Source organism: Heteronotia binoei, chromosome 2 (genome assembly GCF_032191835.1).
Source record: "Heteronotia binoei isolate CCM8104 ecotype False Entrance Well chromosome 2, APGP_CSIRO_Hbin_v1, whole genome shotgun sequence".
NCBI lineage: Eukaryota > Metazoa > Chordata > Lepidosauria > Squamata > Gekkonidae > Heteronotia > Heteronotia binoei.
In genome coordinates this window covers 119799674-119821804 of record NC_083224.1, presented here as the reverse complement: position 1 = coordinate 119821804, position 22131 = coordinate 119799674, and the positions used below count along the sequence as shown (strand labels likewise).

The 22131-nt window shown below is 39.9% G+C and overlaps 1 pseudogene; it reads left to right on the top strand.

Annotated features, from left to right (window-relative positions):
• The window catches only part of LOC132567343 (FRAS1-related extracellular matrix protein 1-like), a 323692-nt pseudogene that overhangs the window by 48723 nt on the left and 252838 nt on the right, over positions 1 to 22131 (top strand).

Sequence of the window (22131 nt, the reverse complement as noted above, 5' to 3'; positions counted from 1 at the left end):
CAATAAGCATGCTCATCCTGGCATTGCCGTCTCTCTCTCTCTCACACACACATATATATATCCTGAAACTCATCTAGCCCATACGTCATTTCTGTAAAATGACTGACTAAAGGGGTGTCTGGCACAGCATGACACACCTGAGATTTATGTTCCAAAATTCTGGTGTGTAGGGGACAGATCATACTACCCACATACAGCTTTTGACAGGAACATACAAGACAATAGACCACCTCTGTGTTTGACAGTTACTGAAAGACTTTAAAGTGACAGTGATCCTGTTGGGACTGACAAACTCTTTCAATTGAGGACAGGTGGCAATTTGTTACATCTAAAAGGTCTATCACTACTGGATTCTGGTGTATGTTCCCATGTATATCTGCCCTCACTATATGATCTCTGATCCTCTTGTTTCTTCTAAATCCTACCAAAGGTACCTCCTCACAGACTCTGGTAATAGCCAGCCTGGCAGCCCTTACCCTGCCTTACACTAATTCCCCTACTTCACCCAAAAGTCACTTGGTTGCCACCAGTTCACAATCAGCAAGGTATATGATTGTGTGCCTGACAGGAGGTCTAGATGTTGGACATGAAGTGCAGTGTTCTCCCACAACTGTGGGGCAATTGTGCCTTCATGTGGTCCCTGGCAGCCCTGTACAATGAGGGCATCATAGACCTGCTTGGCATGGTGCAAACAAGGGCCATTTACCAGGGACAGACTGTGGAAATCAATATCTTTGATCATGGAGAAGGACAACCATCTAAAGCAAGCATTTCAGAAATGAGGTAAGTGACCTCCTGCTAGCCTGCTGTTTTCTCTCCCCTAGCCCCCCTAGTGCCAACCTCAACAAGCATCTCCATCAGAGATGCTTAGTGTCTCTTTCCTATCCCTACAGTGGAACACTCAGGGACAGCCCTGGAGGCGGTCTCAAGATGACTCACCTGCTGGCTGGTGGTGTCCACTTAGGGCATCCCAACAGCAGCCTAATCAGGAGGCCTAGTCAGTCACTGCACCATCCTCAGGCCTCAACCCACCAGCCTACAACAAAAAGAGAAAAGGTTTTAAAAACTGGTGCTAATAAGTCAAACCAGTAATGAGTCAAGCCACTGTTCTCCAGCAGACAGGATATGATCCGAAGTAGTCTAAGTAGTCGCTCAGGCAGCAAGAAAGCCAGGCTCAGAGCAGTAGTTGAAGCAGAAGTAACCAAAGCTCTCTCAGCTAGACTTCTGCTGCTTTTATGCTCTCTGCCCATGCTGTCATGACTCAATGGGGTCTTACCAATTGCTGCCACCACTCTGGGTTAAGGGTCTCCCTTGAGAAGGCCCAGAGTACCCTCCCAAGCCCTTCCAGGCCTCCCTTAGCTTAGGCCAAATAATGGGCATGAAGACCAGGCAGAGTTAACAAGGGAGAGGAGAAAGGTTATTTTAAAAGGTCAGGGCAATATAGCAAACAAGGTGTATAAAACAGTAAAAGGAGTGAAGAGAAAATAAACATCCTAACGCATCTATCTATACAGTCCCTAACTAATACCAACACTTACCCCCTTGGGTAAGGGCCTTTCCCTTGCTTCCAGCTCTCCAGGGAACAGCCTGCCTCTAGCTCAGCCTTCCAGGGAAAGAACACCCACTTCCTGGGCTTGGCCTTTATATAGGGTTGCCAAGTCCAATCCAAGAAATATCTGGGGACTTTGGGGGTGGAGCCAGGAGACACTGGGGTGGAGCTAGGGGGAGGGGGAAACGGCGCCGGGGAGCATGGCGAGCCGCCCCGTCTCGGAGCGGGCGACACCGCTGCGCAGCTGCCACCTCTTCTCCGCTTGCCGTGGCTGCTCTTCCAAGATGGGCCCCTGCGGTGAGGCAGGGGGGGCGGCAGCGGCACAGCAGCCTCACTGGCTCCGCTCTGCCTCTGGGGTGGAATCGGAGGGGGGGTGGAGGCGGGCCGGGGGCGTGGCGAGCCGCGAGTCCGGGTCCTAGAAGGGCCCAAATTTGCGGCTTGCCATGCTCCTGGCCTGCCTCCGCTCTCCCCTGGTTTTGCCTGCGCTGCTGCCGCCTCTTGGCTGCTCCTCGGAGATGGGCTCAGCCTGGGCCCATCTTGGAGGAGCAGCTGCGGTGGGCGGGGAGGGGGCGGCTCAGTGGCCTCACCCACTCTGGGATGGGGCGGCTCGCCATGCTCCCCGGCGCCATTTCCCCCCTCCCCCCGCTTCCGTTTTTTGGGGAAGAGGGTGGAAATCCTGCGGTCCCCCGCCAGGGCGGGAGGGTCGGGAAGCCTACCTTTATATATTCTTTTCCCAGGCCCCACCCCTCTCTGGGCCTGTTTCCCTACAAAACCCTTGCTACCCAATCAGAGGACAGAGGGGATTCTGGGAGATGTAGGCTTTTCCCAGTAACTCCTAAGCAGGCTTCCCTGGGGCCTGCAGGCCTCACTAGGTCCAGGATCATGACGCATGCACAGAAGAATTTTTAAAAAGAACAAACTTGTGATTAGCCCAAGAGCAGTATATGTCCACCCTTACTTGATGGCCAGTGCTCCTCCCCCTCCTGTCCCTGGGAAAGCAATGTAGGTAGCTGGGCTTCAAGTTTGAAGCCAGCGCAAAACAATAGCCTTGAAGCTGCATGTAAACTCCCTCTTCCTCCTGAAAAGCAGAACCAAGGGCGGAAAAGAGCCAGAAATGGTGGGAAAGAGAAGGTAAGTGCAGCCCTTTAAAGTTTAACCCATCCCTCCAAGACATTGCAAAATAAAGCTGAATAATCTGATTTGGCTTAATAGGTACCTGAATAATACCAAAAAGGCATTATTTGGCTGCCAACAAACAGCTGGAAATAGGGACAGCTGGAAATAGAGCACCCCTGAGCTTCTGGAAGGCACTTGGGAAAGGGCTGACCGTGGGCACCCAGGGAGCATCTGGAATGCTCATGCATCCCGTCTGAAGCTCCCCAGGTGCTTTCTGGCTTTCCAGATGGCCAGGGAGGTGCCTCAGAGGCGCCCCAGCAAAAAGGCACCACTTTCAAAGTGGTGCCTTTTCTTTATATAAACAATTTTATTAGTAACATATGGTAGTAGAACTAAATCTACAACTTATAAAAAGTTTAGGATTAAAAAAAATCATCATTCTACCCCACATCTTACTTTCCTTCCACCCCTCCCCCCATTACTTGACCCCCGCCAGTGTTATTTTTTTTTTGAAAAAAACAGATATTAAAGGTACCCTTAACTATCAAGAAAAAATAAAGAATAATAAAGAGAAATATTCCCCCTTCAAAAGTTATATTCTTATCTTAAAAAACTTAAAAATCTTAATCATCAAAAATTGTCCAATGTCCTTTTATCTTCCACTCTTTCTCTACATATCTTCTAAATTTCTTCCACTCCCGATTAAAAAGTTCTAAATCGCAGTTTCTTAGTTTTCTTGTTAATTTGTCCATTTCACTCCATGACGTAACTTTTATAATCCAATCCCATTTTTCTGGTATTTTTTCTTGCTTCCACAACTGCGCATACAATGTCCTAGCAGCTGAGAGCAAGTACCAGATTAAAGTTCTATCTTCTTTAGGAAATTTTTCCATTTGTAATCCCAGCAGAAAGATCTCTGCTTCTTTGTTAAATTCATATCCCAGGATCTTAGATATCTCTTGTTGAATCATCTGCCAAAACATTTTCGCTCTTTCACAAGTCCACCACATATGGTAGAAAGAACCTTCATGCTTTTTACATTTCCAGCACCTATCTGGCATCTTATTGTTCATCTTTGCTAATTTTTTTGGAGTCATATACCATCTATACATCATCTTAAAACAGTTCTCTTTGATACTATGACATGTTGCGAGTTTCATAGAGTTTTTCCACAAATATTCCCAAGATTCCATCTTTATTTCTTTATTTACATTAATTGCCCATTTTATAATTTGAGATTTCACTACTTCATCTTCCATAGACCATTGTAAAAGTAATTTGTACACTTTTGAAATTAATTTCTCATTATCTTCAAGCAGAACTCTTTCCATTTCTGTTTGCTCCTTCCTTATTCCTTCAGCTTTAATATCCTTCTCCATCAAACTTTTAATTTGTTGCATTTGAAACCAATCATATTTATAACTCAGTTCTTCTGCAGTTTTCAATTCTATTTTCCCACTTTGTATCTTTAGTAATTGGTTGTATGATAATTGTTTTTCCTTAACTGTTTTGGCCGTTAACTTTATCACTTCAGCCGGCACTATCCACAAAGGTCTCCTCTCATCACCATATTTCTTGTACTTTATCCACACATTTAATAAACTTTTCCTTATATAATGGTGAGAGAAAAGACCGTCCATCTTCTTTTTCCCATAATACAAATATGCATGCCAGCCGAATTTTTTCCCATGGCCTTCCAACACTAAAAGTTTTTTATTTAATAATGTTATCCATTCTTTCAACCATACTAAACAAATTGCTTCATGATACAGTTTCAAATCTGGTAATTGGAATCCACCTCTCTCTTTTGCATCTATCAGGACTTTCATTTTAATTCTAGATTTCCTCCCGGCCCACACAAATTCCGAAATTTTTCTTCGCCATTTATCAAATTGCTTAGCATCTTTCACAATGGGGATAGTTTGAAACAAATACATAATCCTTGGTAAAATGTTCATTTTTACTGCAGCTATTCTGCCCAACAATGACAAGTTGAGCTTGTTCCACTTTAGCATATCTTCTTCTATTTTACGCCATAGCTTTTCATAATTGTTCCTAAACAGGTCAATATTTTTCATTGTTATCTCTACCCCTAGGTATTTTACCTTAGAGGTAACTTCACAACCCGTTAGTCTTTGTAGTTCTTGTTGTCTATTTTTCTGCATATTCTTACATAGGATTTTTGATTTTTCTTTGTTTATGTAAAGTCCCGCCAACTCCCCAAACTCTTGTATTCTTGTTAACAACAAAGGTGTAACTTGTAAGGGATTTTCATTTATAAACATTATATCATCCGCAATGCTCTATATTTATAGTTATATCCTTTTATTTGTAATCCTTCTAAATCTTTTTCTTCTTGAATCTGCATCAGTAAAATTTCAAGAGTCATTATAAATAACAATGGCGAAAGCGGGCAGCCTTGCCTGGTACCTTTGCTGATTTTCATTTCGTCTGTAAGATCTGCGTTGATGCACAACCTTGCCCTTTGTTCAGAATATATTGCCTTTATCATTCTTATAAAACTCTCTCCAAGCTCCATTTTTTCCATCACTGCAAACATGAAGTCCCAATTTAAATTATCAAATGCTTTTTCTGCATCCGCAAAGAATAGTGCTACTTCCTTTTCTGGATGTCTTTCATAATATTCTACAATATTTACAACAGTTCTAATATTGTCTCTTATTTGTCTTTTGGGAAGAAAACCAGCTTGATCCTCCTTTATAAAATTTATCAGATATTGCTTAAGTCGTTCCGCCAGAATTCTTGTAAATATTTTATAATCATTGTTCAAAAGTGAAATTGGTCTATAATTTTTCACATTTGTGACATCTTTTTCTTCTTTCAGTATCAAAGAAATATCAGCTTCTTTCCATGTATTTGGTACCTTCCCTTTGGTTCTTATTACATTCATCAGCTTCTGTAATTTTGGTATTAATTCATCTTTAAAAGTTTTAAAGTACTTAGCTGTGTAACCATCTGGCCCGGGGGCTTTATCATTTTTCATCACGTTGATTGCTGCTTCAATTTCCATTTTTTCAATTGGGTCATTCAAAATTTTTCTCATATTTTCAGTTAAAGGCTCAATTTTTATTTTCTGTAGATATTCATCTATCTTTTTTCTCTTTACTTCAGCCCCCCTAAACAGCTTGGCATAATACTTAAAAAATTCTCTTTTTATTCCCTCTTGAGTAACTACATCTCTTTCATCTATCACAATTCTACTAATTATTTTGTTTTCCCTCTTTTTTTTCAGCTGCCACGCCAAGTATTTCCCCGTCTTGTTTGCTCCTTCAAACGATTTCTGCTGAAGCCTTTTCAAATTCCATTCCACTTCTTTGTTTAGTAAATGTCCTAATTGAGTTTGCAATATTGAAATTTCCCTTAAAATTTTCTTTTTCCCTGGTCTTTTCCTCAGCTCTCCTTCTTTTTTCTTTATTTCATTTTGAATGTCCAATTGTTGTTTTTCTTTCTCCCTTTTATCTTTATTGTTCAGAGTAATCAACAACCCTCTCATTACTGCTTTGTAAGCATCCCAGACCGTCTCGAAGTCAATATCTTCTTTGTCATTCATTTGGAAAAATTCCTTAGTTTCGGTAATTTGTGAGACGGAAATTTTTGGTATTTTTATTTCATCCCTTTGTTCTTTGCTTAAATGTCAGAGCCCAGGCAGCCCCGAACAAGAGCCCTTTCATTAGAAAAAATGCAGGACCAAATGGAGGCTATGGAAGCCAGGATCATGAAAGGAGTTAAGAAAATGATGGAAGAATTGAAGGAAGAACTTACCACAGTGATTAAAAAAGAAGTGGATGAGCTCAAAAACCAAATTGGAGAAACAGTTAAGAAAGTGCAGGAGGTGGAAGAGAAAGTTAAAATACATGATACCACCTTGTTGAAAGTTCAAGAAAAAGTGACGATCCATGACTGCAAATTAATGGAAAATCAGATACGTTTGAGAGGAGTACCTGAAGAAGAGAATGATGATTTAAAAGGATATATAATAAACATAATTGCAGAATTCTTAGAGGAAGACCCTGATAAGACTAAAAGCATGTATGATCACATGTATAGAGTCAATTCGTTATATGCCAAAAAAACCAACTTGCCAAGAGATGTTGTTGTAAGATTTATGACAAAAGAAATGGTGGGAAGGATTATGAAGAAAAACTTTGAACAGTCATTGATAGTAAGAGGTAGCAGAGTGAGAATTATGAAGGAGCTACCTAAAGAAGTGATAAACGACAGGAGAACATACAAAAAGTTGACAGAAAAACTGAAAGACAATGGCACAAGGTACAGATGGATAATACCCGAGGGTGTGAGCTTTGAACTTCAGGGGAAGAGAGTCACAATTACAAATGCCCGAGAATTGAGAAGATTTTTTGAAGAAAATAAAGAATTTGCACCATGATGGATTACAAATGTTGGAATGTTAATGGACTAAATTCACCACAAAAAGAAGGGCAACTTTTCATTGGATCAAGAAGCAAAATTGTAATATAATTTGTTTGCAAGAAGTTCACATCAAACAAAAGGATTACAAATTTTTATGGAACAAACAATTGGGAAAGGAATTTTTTTCGTTAGCTGAACAGAAAAAAAGGGGAGTAGTTTTTTATATTAAACAAGACCTGGAGCCAAAATTGGTGTTTAAAGATAAAGATGGAAGATTTGTAGCAGTGGAAATAACATCAAATGGGAAAAAAACGCTGTTATTGGGACTATATGCACCTAATGGTGCAAAAGATGTTTTTTTAAAAGATTTTAAAGATGTTATACAACAATTAGATGAGTTGACCTACGATCAAATACTCTTAATGGGAGATTTTAATGGAACAGTTGAGAACTCATTGGATAGATCCGGAGGAAAAAAAAATAGTGGGAAAGAAGGGAAATTGCCAAAGTCTTTCTTTGAATTAGTTAAACAGGAAAATCTGGAAGACATATGGAGGAAGTTCAATCCTGAAGTGCGGGACTATACTTTTTTTTCTGCAAGACATAAGACCTTTTCTAGAATTGACATGCTGTGGGGAACCAGAGATTTAGGCCTTATAACAAGGAAGATAGAGATTTTGCCTAAAATTGGTGCTGACCATAACCCAATAATGTGGATTACAAAATTGTCCAAAAGATTGAGAAGATGGAGACTGAATGAGGATTTGCTACAGATCAAAGTGGTGCCTTTTCGAGCCGGCTCCTGGTAAGCTGGGGGTGACTCAGGAGCGGGATTGGATGGGAGGCAGATGTGCACATGTGGACACATTTTTTTGGTCCTCCTGTCCCCGGGGCGGCTTTAAACTTTTGTCTGTTCTCACCCTTCAGCTATCTTATAATATAGTGGGTTCTATGCAATGATGAGGCGATGTGGTAATGCAACATCAGCTCTTTATTCATTTCAGCATAATCAAGGCTAAGCATAAGACTGCCAAACTATATACACACCTGTGTTCCCGTGCAAGTGTTTGATTGGTCCATTCAAACCAGTAGGGGGCCCGTGATTGGAGCAGGGCAACAGAGTTTAGGAACCTGCTACCCATTGTTCCCAAGTCCCCAAGCTCTGGTCGTCAGGCTCCATTGAGTCAGGCAGGAACACCCAACTCAGTTCTCACTTGAGTCCACATACATAACATCTGGTTGGCTTGGTAAATACTGAATGCACACTCCTAGTTTCAACATTTAAATGTTTTGCTATTCACTGCCTTGGGAACCCTATCTGGTCAGAAAGGTAGCACTTAAATGTTTTATTTATTTATTTATTTTGTACATTTATAGTCCGTCCTTTCCCATAAGAGCTCAGGGCGGATTCCAACATGCTAAAACAGTAAAATCAACAATAAAACATCAGAATAGTTAAAACAATTAAACCAATAAATTAAAATTAATTATTTAATTTTTGATATTTAATTGATTAGTGTTTTCTTGTGTATTAGGAGAAATGTTATTTGTATTATGTTACATTATACAGCCTGAATTTGCAAGCTATGTTAGTATACGTAGCAGAGCTGCTTACATTTTGGAACAGAACAAAGGCAAAGCCAATGACACCCAAAGAAATAATTGATCCATTAGAGCACTGTGAGTCACGTGACCTCAATGTGCTTTATACATGATTTCAGGATTTGACTTACTGGAAGGACAGTCTTGTCCATTTACCTGGGAAATCCTTCAGATTGTAGGCAATTATAACCTAGATGCTATTCAACTGCTTGTGGTGGAAGGCTTGATTCATGGTTGGCTCACAATTTGAGGTTTATTGATACAAGTATTCTAAATGACCACCACTATTAGTTAAAATGGCAGGGGAGGGAGCTAATGCAAAGTTCCACTTCAGGAAAGATACTAATTAATAAGAACACATTTTTTCAACAATTATTATGCTTTTTTCAACAATCATTATGCTATGATCTTCAAATTTCACAAGTTTTTTGAAACAAAGTAGGTGATATGGGTACAAATGCATTGCTTACATTGTGTGAAGAAAGGCAAATTTGAATCACAAATATTTTATTCTGTTTAGTAAATTGGTTAGTGCTTTATTATTTCCAGTTAACATAATTTGGCAAGGTATGTATATTCAATGAGAAATTCTCTAAATACTGGCAGTGTCCCCCCAAAATCTGTTTTCATCATTAACTTTTCTTAAAATTACTTTTCTCATAATCACACATTTGTTTTTCATATTATTGATGTTTTAATGTAAAAACTCAAATATTAGCCTTATAGCTGCAATCTCTTACACCAGGGATGTCAAACATGCAGTTCGGGGGCCGAATCAGGCCCTTGAAGGGCTCCTATCAGGTCTCCGAGCAACTGGCTGTCATCTGCTTCCTTCTCCCTATATCTTGCTTCCTTCTGTATAATAGCTTGCTTTGCAAGGCTTGCTCAATTGCACAGGAGCTGCAGAGCAAAGCCTCTATTTTCTCCATTGGCTGAGGCTCCTCCATTGGGGAGAAGAGGAAGGAGGGATCGCTTGCTTTGCCAGGTTCTCAATCACACAGCAGAGCTATTGAGCCAAGCCTCTCTTCCTTCTATTGGCTGAGGCTCCCCTCCCCAATCCCCTGGGGAAGGAAGGAAAGAGAACTTCCTTTGCCCAGTTCCCTGGATCCCATGGGAGAAATACAAAGAAAGCATCTTTAAGACCAATGAGTGCTAACATTTTAAGCATTTTTCAAGTTTTTAAAATATATATGTGTGTGTGTGTGTTTGTCTGTGTTCTTTATAAAATTTGTATATCTGCTACCTAATCTTAAGTAGGCACACATATGGTCCAGCCTGACATGGCTTGGCCCAACCCGACATGGCCCAACAAGGTCTCATTTATGTCAGGTCCGGCCCTCATAACAAATGAGTTTGACACCCCTGTCTTACACAGTATAGCAAATCACACTTACAGTTTTGACATATAGTAGGAACTGCTGCTGACAAAGTTCAGAAGGACTATAACTGCAGTCTCTCAGTTACTAATTATTAAACATGAGCAAAGTGGCAGCTGCTGCTTATGCAAAGTCCAGAAAAACTGCCTGGTCAGTAGATCCCATGCAATAATTTGTGTACTGGATGCGTACTGATTTAATTACTCAATGGATGCGGTCACACGTCACATTAAAAGCGGGTGTGTAGCGCTCAAATTTGAACCGCTGAATATTGATTCGATGCAGGGCCAATCAGACGAGCATCCAGGAATGTGGCTCATTCTGTTGTCGAGTGATCAGACATCCAATACTATCACGCTCTTTTCTTGGCACATGCGTAATCAGATGGTGATTCCTGGGAAGGGGGGGGGGGGTCCATTGAACATATGCCCAACTGTCTGGAGGTGGAAAATCAAACGTTGTTTCAGAGGGGGGAGGGGAAGGGGGGAAAGTTTCCGGAATTAACGTTGCCGATTCAAACCAGGGAACTGCCAGGAATTACTTTCCTAGAAATTGGCAGTGACAATGATATCTGGAAATCCTCCACATTGAAAAAAAAAAGATTTTTTTCCTGTTCTGACCCCCCCCCCCTCCAATCCTGTGTTTATTGGAGAAGCAGAAACATCACCCCAGATTCCCGGATGATCTGGCAATGTGCATGTCTGCTGGGGCATTTTTAAGAAAAAAAAAAGGTGGGAGGGGCAGTAAACATTCCAAGGGGCAGTATTGCGTGTGAGCTGTCCAAACAGGAAAAAACCAATCTTGTGCCGCTTCTTTGAAAAAGGGCTGGACTTTCTGCGCTATCAAATTAATGTGGCATTGATCTGCAGCAAGCCGGGATGACCCTGGATGACGCTCGATTGCCAGATGTGAATGTCTGGACGAACATATTTAATCCATCAGCGAGACAGAGCTGTGTCGCCACTAATGGTACGTCCGACTGCACCCAATATGTAATTAAATTACAGAATTCACTGCCACTGGAGGTATAAGGTCATGAAAGGAGGGGGGGGAAGTAATATTTTTAAAACCTATGTTTGTATTCTCTTCAAATCCCAAGGTGTCCCTTTAATCAGCTTCTTTCAAAGAGATCTCTTCATGGATCTGTTTATTATCATCATTTTGGAGAAGAAATCTTCCAAGACTTTTTTGAGTTTGCCATAGCTGCTGGTCAGGAACCACCAAACCTTTCAAATCCTCAGGTAATTTTTCCTGTGTCTCTGAAATAACAAATTCCAAAGGATAAGTATTTCCAAAGGAATAGAATTAGGCCCATGTGTAGGAGTTTGGGGTCCAACTCCAAGATTTAAATCTGAATAGCTTCTCTGTAGAGATGAGCAGATTCCTAATTATTCCTGTGAGGACTGTGGAAACTGAAGAAAAAAATGTCTAAGTGCCTTGGGAGCATACTTGTGATCTTGCCGTTTAGAGACCTTGGCAAATGAACTATAGCAGGGGTGGCCAACGGTAGCTCTCCAGATGTTTTTTGCATTCAACTCCCATCAGCCCCAGCCATTGGTCATGCTGGCTGGGGCTGCTGGGAGTTGTAGGCAAAAAACATCTGGAGAGCTACCATTGGCCACCCTTGTCCTATAGCATCCTTGTTTACCCCTAAGTTTCACTTTAAGGAATTTTTCTAGCACTTAGAAGATATTTAGGTGCCACTAGAGCTATTTATAAACACATTTGCAGTCTATTGCACTTTCCCTAATATTATGCCATAGGAATACACTTTGCCAGTCTCACTATTTAGGGGCCTTAGAAAGGATTTTTTGTGTCTAGGAGTACACTTGTGCAGACTTGCCATTTATAGTGCAGAGAAGAAGTAGGCCTATTGGGGAAATTAAAAACCAATAAGTCCTCAGATCCTGATGGCATACACCTGAGACTTCTTAGGGAACTCAAATATGAAATAACTGATCTACTGATCAGTATAGGTAACCTATCACTAATATCAGCCACTGTACCAGAAGACTAGAGACTAGCAAACATTATACCAATTTTTAACAAGAGGTAAATCAGGAAATTACAGACTAGTTAGTCTAATATCTCTTCCAGGGGAAGGCCTCAGCCTCTATGCCCTGTTGTTGGCCCTCCAGAGTAATTGTTCTGTCACTGTGTGGCACAGGTGTTGGACTAGATAGACCATTGCTCTGATCCAGCAGAGCTCTTCTTATGTTCTTATGAATGGTTATGAAATACAATTTAGTAAGCTTTCACAATCATCCCAAACTCTCACTACAAGGAAAATATAATATAATGGGTTCAATTCAATGAAGAGGCGAGGTGGTAGTGATCATCAGCTCTTTATTAGGTACAGCATAGTATAGGGCTGCACTCAAAGACTGCCTAACTGGGCCACAGAGCCAAGTATATACAACTCAGGGTTCCCGCGCAAGCACGGTGTTGGATCATTCAAACCAGCAGGGGGCTCGTGATTGGAGCAGGGCAGCAGGGATTTGAATCCTGCTGCCCATTGTTCCCAATTCCCCAAGCTCAGTCCTTATGGCTCCAATGAGCCTTGCAGGAACACCCAATTAAGTCTTCACTAAGGTCCGTATACACAACAGAAAAGAAAGTGCAAAATAACAAAAATATACATGAAATTTGACCCGTATCCATAGCAGGAATTCATGAGTCCCTTTTTCTCAGACATGTGGCATTTGCCTTCTGTCTAGCAAGGAAATCAACAGGAGAGGTCCCATCCCACTAAAGCTCAAGAACTGCAGACAATGTCACTTATTTTAGTGGTTGGAATTTAGAATCCTGCAGCTTCTCCCTCCTTTTGCCTTTTCTCATTCCAGATAGTTACTATCCACTTGGTTCTATCCAGTTCACCATACCAATAGCAGGTTAAATAGTGTGCTTGCTGTTGATAAGAGCCTTCGGCCACTGTGTGCAGGGCCGGCCCTGGACTGTCTGTCACTCTAGGCAAGGCTAACTTCTGGCAAATGCACCCCCACACTGATAACATCACCGAGTCACATGGAGGGTGCCCAATTTAGCACCCCCAGAAGGCTGGCACCCCAGGGAATCACCTAGTTTACCTAGTGGCAGGGCCAGCCCTGACTGTGTGTGTTGAGTTAGCATATTGCACATATGTCTCTCATTATTGCTCTTCAATGAAGCATACGGAAAAGATTTCTATGAAAAATGCCTTAATTACAACTAAGGTTATAATTTACATCCTGCCTTCTCATATTAGATCACCAATTAGCAAGAAGCTTATATGAGCTTAAATCTTAATTCTGAGAATGAATTGACAAGGCTTTTCTGCAGTTTTATTTCCCTCACTTAGAAACACAGAAACATCGAGCTGGAAGGAATCACAAGGGTCCAAACCCTGTACAATGCAGGAAATTCACAAATACCTCCCCTCCTCACTCTCCCAGTGACACCTGTTCTATGCCCAGAGAAAGGCAACCCCCCCCCTTCCATTAGGGTTGCCAAGTCCAATTCAAGAAATATCTGGGGACTTTGGGGGTGGAGCCAGGAGACATTGGGGGCGGAGTCAGGAGCAAGGGTGTGAAAAGCATAATTGAACTCCAAGGGAGTTCTGGCCATCACATTTAAAGGGACACATACCTTTTTAAATGCCTTCCTTCCATAGGAAATAATGAAGAATAGGGGCACCTTCTTTTGGGGCTCATAAAATTGGACCCCCTGGTCCAATCATTTTGAAACTTGGGGAGTATTTTGGGGAGAGGCACTAGATGCTATACTGAAAATTTGGTGCCTCTACCTCAAAAAACAGCCCCCCCTGAGCCCCTGATACCTCCAGATCAATTCCCTATTATACCCTATGAGAATCACTCTCCACATAGGGAATAATGAAGTGCCCAGCAGACATTTCCCTCCCCCCTGCCCCTGTTTCTGGCAACTCTGAAGTGAGGGATTGGCATCTCTACTCACGAGTTGCTGCCAACTTCTTCAAAGTAACATAGACATACCATCCCAAGAGGAAGCCTTTCCAATCAGAGACTGAAGCCTCCGGAGGTGGAAAGTCACATGGTGGCTGTGGGGGTGGGACTTTCCCCTGCCGGCCAGCTGACTGGGGGTGGGAAGGAGCCTGGGAAAGCAGTAGAACGCCCGCTGGGACCTGGGGATTGGCAAGCCTACCTTCCATGATTCCTGGGCCAATCTGGCCTGGAGGAAAATTCCTTTCTGACCCCAAAGTGGTGATCAACATTACCCTGGAATAGAAAAAAGGGCCGTGAGAGCCAAGCACTGGCTTATCCCTTTCTGCTTTCCTTCTCATGAGCTGCCTAAATGCATAGAATCAGCATTGCTCTCAGATGGCCATCTAGCCTTGGCTTACAAACCTCCAAAGAAGGAAAGCCCACCACCTCCCAAGGAAGCCTGAGGTACCAGTCTTTCAGAAAGTTCTTTCTCATATTTAGCCAAAAACTCTCTTCATTGAATTTCAGTCTGTTGGTTCTGATCTAACCTTTCAGATCAAAGAAAATAGACCTGCTCCTATATGACAGCAAATATTTGAAGTTTGTTATCATATCACCTCTCAAGACAGTGACACTTTTAAGACCAACAAAAGTTTATCCAAGGTACGAGTGGAATAATAAATATGCCAAAGTAGGAGAGTACTGTGTAAGAGTATTCTTCTTAATTGTTAAATTAGTCTTATTTTAGAGTGGCTCCATAAACAGCTTTCTAAATATCTGAAAATTTTAAAAGCCACATTTAGGAAACTGAAAGGCCATATAACCAAGGATGAATATAAACAAATAGCCAGTGCTCATAGAGGAAGTAGAAGAAGAAGATATTGGATTTATATCCCGCCCTCCACTCCGAAGAGTCTCAGAGCAGCTCATAATCTTTTTTACCTTCCTCCCCCACAACAGGCACCCTGTGAGGTGGGTGAGGCTGAGAGGACTCTCACAGCAGCTGCCCTTTCAAATACAACCTCTGCCAGAGCTATGGCTGACCCAAGGCCATCCCAGCAGGTGCAAGTGGAGGAGTGGGGAATCAATCTGGGTTCTCCCAGATAAGAGTCCGCACACTTAACCACTACACCAAACTGGTGTAGTGTTAGAAAAGGTATGAGCTTAGGCTACTGAAAGATGCTAAACACACACACATAAAGATTCTTGGTTATGAGCAGAGCAAGAAAAAGAACAAGGAAGTGACAGCTCCACTGTTGAGAGAGAAAAGTAGAATTTTAACAGGTGAAGAGATGGCAAAACTGCTTAATTCCTACTTTGCCTCATTCTTCTCTTGCAAGGGAAACAATGCTCAACCTGGCAAAAAGAAAACACGTGATGAAGGAAGGTGTCAGGTTCTCTGACAATTAAGTCAGGATGGTTCTGCTGTGATTGTGGTTGTTGATCATTCAGTCATTTTTATTTCTCTGTATCCCTTTGCATTGCATACCAGTATAATATGAATTGTAGTCATTTTACACTTAAACGTGTAGCTAATTGTGTGTGTTTTGGCATCTTACTTGCTGTTAACTTTCCTAAAATGCCCTGGAGAGAGTGGAACTGTTATCTGGTAGTCATGGTAGCATCTGGTTTTTGCCAGACAACCTTGAGCATCAAGGGCAGACTCTATACTGTGCACCTAACCGTGGGAACCTAGCTGATGGGTGCTGGCTTTAATTTGCACACCTTTTTGCTTGGTATAATATCGGTGCTGTTTGTGACTTTCTCTGTTCCCAGCAATGGCTTTGTAGCATGAAGGTCCATTGTTTTATATTGATCCTGAATAAACAACTGACCATTTGTATATGTGCCATGTTGATTGGGATTGATTACTGGCAAAACCTCACAGAAGGGAGTTGCAGCCTAGGGTAGCGATAGTGATGGTACATAAACACCTAGTTTCTTTAAACTAAATCAAGTTCTCAAGGCCAGATGAATTGCATCTGAGGGTTCTAAAGGAACTTGCTGAGGTAATTTTTGAAGCCTCTGTTCATCCTTGGAGAATTCTTGGAGAACAGGTAAGGTGCCGGAAGGCTAGAGATGGACAAATGTTGTCCCCATCTTGTTGAAAAAGGAGGATCCAGGTAACTATAGATCCATCACCTTGACATCTATACAAATCCTCAAACCTTCCTTGAACAAATTTTGGGTCTAGTGGTACCTTTAAGACCAACAAAAAATTATTCAAGGTATAAGCTTTTATGTTCAGGCACACTTCCTCAGATACACTGAAATAAAAGTTAACAGTTTATATATTTATAGGCAGATGCCTCTACATAGGTGAACAGTAAATTAGCATACAACTTAATAAAGATCTTTTTGATGTATGGAAAGACTAATAACAAGCTAAGTTTATAGGTTGCAGTACATTTGGATTTAATTATGGGGGGGGGGGGAATAATGGAGCAATAAATATGTCAGAGTAGTAAACTGATGTGTAAAAGTATCCTTGCTATTTCCTTGCAAGAGAAACTTTGTTAAGTTCCCTCTCATTTTCCCTTCTCATTTGAAACATTTTTGATTGTGTCTTCAATATCTCACTTCTAAGAAATCCCCACCCCTCTTGGGCTCCCTTCGCTTTGAGTATTTCTGGCCATGGAATTTTACTCAGCATAACTATGAGTTTGTTAGAAGTAGTTTTCCTAAAGTCCAACCTATATGTCTGACTATGTACAGCCTTTCCTTTCCCCAGTATCTTAAATTCTAAAATCACACGGTCACTACTACCCAGGGTACCCACTACTTTCACCTCATCAACCAGTTCTTCTTTGTGGTAAGAATCAAGTCCAAGATATCAGACTTCCTTTTTTCCTTCTCCATCTTCTGGAAAATGAAGTTGTCATCAAGAGAAGTCAGGAATTATATTAGACTTTTCAATTTTTAGCATCTTTAGCATTCATTTTAGCATTCATTTTTAACTTCCAACAGATATCAGGCTGAAATCTCCCATGACACTATGTCCTGATTCTTTGAAAATTTTGTAATCTGGGGTAGGAGTCTCTCATCCAAGCCCTCTGCCTGGTTTAGTGGTCTATATAAGACCCCCACCGTTATATCACTATTATTTCTTACTCCTATCATTTTTACCCAGAGACTTTCAACTGACCTTCCATGCTCAGATTCATGTACTTCCCCATGTATATACACATTTGACATATAATGCTACTCCTCCCTCCTTCCTTATTTGCCTATTCCTTTTAAACAGGTTGTATCCCTCAATCCTAATATTCCATTTGAAGTCTCATTCCACCAAGTTCCTATAAGGTCATATAGTCCCTTTCCTGTATGAAGACTTCAAGTTACTCCTGCTTGTTTTGCATACTCTGGACATTAGTATACAGACATTGGAATCCATGGTTTATGTGCCCTGCGGGTTTCATTTCTGAGCCTGGATTACCGCTTTGGGGTAAAGCAGCAATTTTTCTCCAAGCCAGTTTTGCCAGGAGTCCTGGAAGTTTTTTGCCATCTTCTTGTCATGGAACAGGTCTCGCTGGGGGTGTGGGGGTGATGTATTTGTGAACTTCCTGCATTGTGCAGAGGGTTGTACTAGATGACCCTGGAGATCCTTCCAATTATATGATTCTATTATTTTAAGGTGAACAATGGTGATTTGCCATTGCCTGCCCCTTTGTAATAATCCTGGATTCTTTGTTGGTCTCCCATCCAAATACTAACCAGGGATGATCCTCCTTGACTTCTGAGATTTGTTAACATGAGGCCAGCCTGGGCTGTCCATAAGGAAGTGCTAGCAAGTGATAAATAATCTCATTTCATGACAAATATCCTTAGATAATGCAATTCTCTTGTAGATTGCGATGATTCACATTATTCCCATTAAAGATCATTTATCTAAGGAAGTTGCTGGCACCATAAGGCACCATGTTGTAAAAGGAGAGATCGTGCATGTCACAAAGGACCACTTCCATTTTACAGATAGTGAAATTATAAAGCCTTGCTTCTCTCCTACTTCTCCTGGGTATGTGGCCTTTTAAAAAAAAATTTTTTTAATCTCAAAGAGTGCTTCAAAACAGCTGTATTATATAAGCATGTGCTATGATGAATAGTCCATACATAATGAGTCACTTTATTTAAAAGATTATTTCATGTACAGCTAGCAGTTTTCTTTTTTTATGTTTCAAACAATTTTATTAGTAACATACAGTAATAAATTTCAATTTCTTACATCATTAATAATTACTTTTTTATGTATCCCATATATTACTTTCTACCCACCCCTCTCCCCGTTACTTGACCCCCGCTAGTGTTATATACTTAAAATCTTAATATTAAAGGTACCCTTAATTAATAAGAACCAAAATTAATATCCTCCTCCCTCTTATACTTAGACATTATCAAAAATTGTCCAATGTCCTTTTATTTTCCACTCTTTTTCTACGTATCTTCTGAACTTTTTCCATTCCATCTTAAATACTTCTAAATCATAGTCTCTTAAGGTTCTTGTTAACTTGTCCATTTCACTCCATGTCATAACTTTTACATTCCAATCCCATTTCTCTGGTATTTTTTCTTGCTTACACAACTGCGCATACAATGTCCTCGCAGCTGAGAGCAAGTACCAGATTAAAGTTCTATCTTCTTTTGGAAATTTTTCCATTTGTAATCCCAACAGAAAAGTCTCTGCAATTTTGTTAAATTCGTATCCCAGGATCTTAGAAATCTCTTGTTGAATCATCTGCCAATACTTTTTCGCTCTTTCACAAGTCCACCACATATGGTAGAAAGAACCTTCATGTTTTTTACATTTCCAACATCTATCTGGCATCTTATTGTTCATCTTTGCCAACTTTTTAGGAGTCATATACCATCTGTACATCATCTTAAAACAATTTCCTTTAATACTCTGACATGTTGAGAGTTTCATAGAGTTCTTCCACAAATATTCCCATGTGTCCATCTGTATTTCTTTATTTACATTAATTGCCCACTTAATCATTTGAGATTTCACTACTTCATCTTCCGTAGACCATTTTAAAAATAACTTATAGATTTTCGAAATTAATTTTTCATTATCTCCAAGCAGAACTTTTTCCATTTGTTTGTTCTCGTCTTATTCCTTCAGTTTTAACATTGCTTTCCACCAAACTTTTTATTTGTTGCATTTGAAACCAATCACATTTATTATTCAACTCTTCAGCAGTTTTCAGTTCTATTTTACCGCTTTATATTTTTAGTAATTGATTATATGACATCCCTTTATCCTCTCCTATCTCAGCTGTTATTCTTATTACTTCTTCTGGCACTATCCATAGTGGCTTTCTCTCATCACCATATTTCTTGTACTTCATCCAAATATTTAGTAGATTATTTCTTATATAATGGTAAGAAAAAAAAATCCAACTTTTTCTTTCCATAATACATATAAGCGTGCCAGCCGAATTTATTTCCATGACCTTCCATCGTTAAAAGTTTTTTATTCAACAGCGTCACCCAATCTTTTATCCACACAGGCAAACTGCTTCATGATATAATCTTAAATCTGGTAGTTGAAATCCTCCTCTTTCTTTAGCATCTGTTAAAACTTTCATTTTAATCCTTGGTTTTTTCCTGGCCCATACAAATTCTGAAATCTTTCTTTGCCATTTATTAAATTGTTTACTGTTTTTCACAATCAGAATAGTTTGAAACAAATACATTATTCTCGGCAAAATGTTCATCTTAATTGCAGCTATTCTACCAAGCAATGACAAATTAAGCTTGTTCCATTTTATCATATCTTCGTCCATTTTACGCCATAACTTTTCATAATTGTTTTTAAACAGATCAATATTCTTCATTGTTATTTCCACACCCAAATATTTTACTTTAGGGGTAACTTCACATTCCATTAATCTGTGCAATTCCTTTTATTTACTTACTTGCATATTTTTACACAAAATTTCATGACAAATATCCTTAGATAATGCAATTCTCTTGTAGATTATGATGATTCACATTATTCCCATTAAAGATCATTTACCTAAGGAAGTTGCTGGCACCATAAGGCACCATGTTGTAAAAGGAGAGATCGTGCATGTCACAAAGGACCACCTCCATTTTACAGTTAGCGAAGTTATAAAGCCTTGCTTCTCTCCTACTTCTCCTGGGTATGTGGCTTTTTAAAAAGATTTTTTTTAATCTCAAAGAGTGCTTCAAAACAGCAGTATTATATAAGCATGTGCTATGATGAGCAGTCCATACATAATGAGTCACTTTATTTAAAAGATTATTTCATGTACAGCTACCAGTTTTTTAAACCACTTCATGATGAAACAGCTGTAGCCTTCAGAAATCTGTGGCTCAGCTTGTTTATATTTAAGGTACCTCAGGGTTTTTTCCTATTTTTTGATACAACAGATTTTACTTGTCTGCATTTACAGAAAAAAATTAAGCAATATACTTTTTTCTTCTAGACTTGATGATGTAGGAAAGTTAATTTCAGTGGGTGACCTCAAAGTAGCTATTTACTGCAAAGGAACTTCAAGAACAGAATGGAGAGAGAAATTGCTGAATTACAAATTATTATGAAACTTGGAACGAAACCTCCCCAGGGCTAAACAGGGATATTGGTGTTTTATCTCATTACATATGCTAAACCCACTCTTACTGAGTATAGCTATATATCCACAGTATTCTAATGTATTTCTCTTTTAGAATAGGTTATCAGAATAATGTTTTTTTGTATTGACATACTCAAATAAAGGATATTGGCTATTTTATCTCATTACATATACTAACTCATCTTCCACTATATTTCAATGTATTCTTTTTTTTTCTAATGGCAAACTAGAATCTCACTTGAGCATGGACACCGGTACAAGAGCTTGCAATAAACCCACGTACCAACTTTGCTGCCACATACACCCAGACAACACAATTACAGAACCTAACAATATCAACTACACCATCTCAGGCTCATTCACTTGTTCATCTCCCAACATTATATATGCCATTAGGTTATCTACATAGGGCAAACAGGACAAACCTTACACCAAAGGATAAATGGACACAAATCTGACATCAGGAATTACAGAACTGAGAAATCCATAGGAGAACATTTTAACCTTCCAAGGTGACCTCAAAGTTGCTATTTTGCTGCAAAGGAACTTCAGGAACAGAATGGAGAGGGAAATTGCTGAATTACAAATTATTATGAAACTTGGAACAAACACCTTCCCAGGACTGAACAGGGATATTGGTTTTTTATCTCATTACATATACTAAACCCACTTTCACCAAGTATAGCTATATATCCATAGTATTCCAATGTATTTCTCTTTAGAATAGTGTATCAGAATAATGTTCTTTATATTGACACACTCAAATAGGGATACTGGCTGTTTATCTCATTACATATACTACCCATCTTCCACTATATTTTAATGTATTCTTTTTTCTAATGGCAAACTAGAATTATTTTTATATGTGTGCTATGTGTTTAATCAAACCTTTGAGAAACCCATGCCCTCATTTTAACCCAGAGACTGAATAACAAAAACATTACAACAGACTCTCATTTATTGCACTTCACACCCAGGATATTTAATGGGTTTAGTACATGGACATCAAACTGCTTTATATTACCCTTCATTGCTGTTTCAGCCCAGTTAACACTAACTAACAAATACCAGACCCCAATTTGTGATTCTTTTAATCTGCTAAAAACATTTCCATGACTCTGCATACTAACTCACTGCCCACTTTCTCTATACTTAGGACTGCTTGCCATTCCATACTATTGTCTGATGGAGTGTGCTTAGAGCACACGAAAGCTTACCTTATGAATAAAACTTTGTTGGTCCTAAAGGTGCCACTTGATTCCTATTTTGTTATGTTGTTTTATGTTTGGAGTGCAGTCAGAATTTGTTGGCTACTAAGGCATGGGTTCACACTATTAAATTCTGGTTACGACGCCACTTCAACTCTGATTCACTTAGTTTTCTGTACCAGTTACTTTCTGAATCTGATAATTCTAGCTGGCTATCTTACATTGAATCTAAAATAAGTTCCCTGAACCTATCTTTAGAATACTTATCCTAGCCTTCTGAGTCTGAGGCTTTTTTAGAAATAAAATCTAGTCTACTGAGCTCAGAGCTACAAACTCTTTATAGTCTTGCCAACA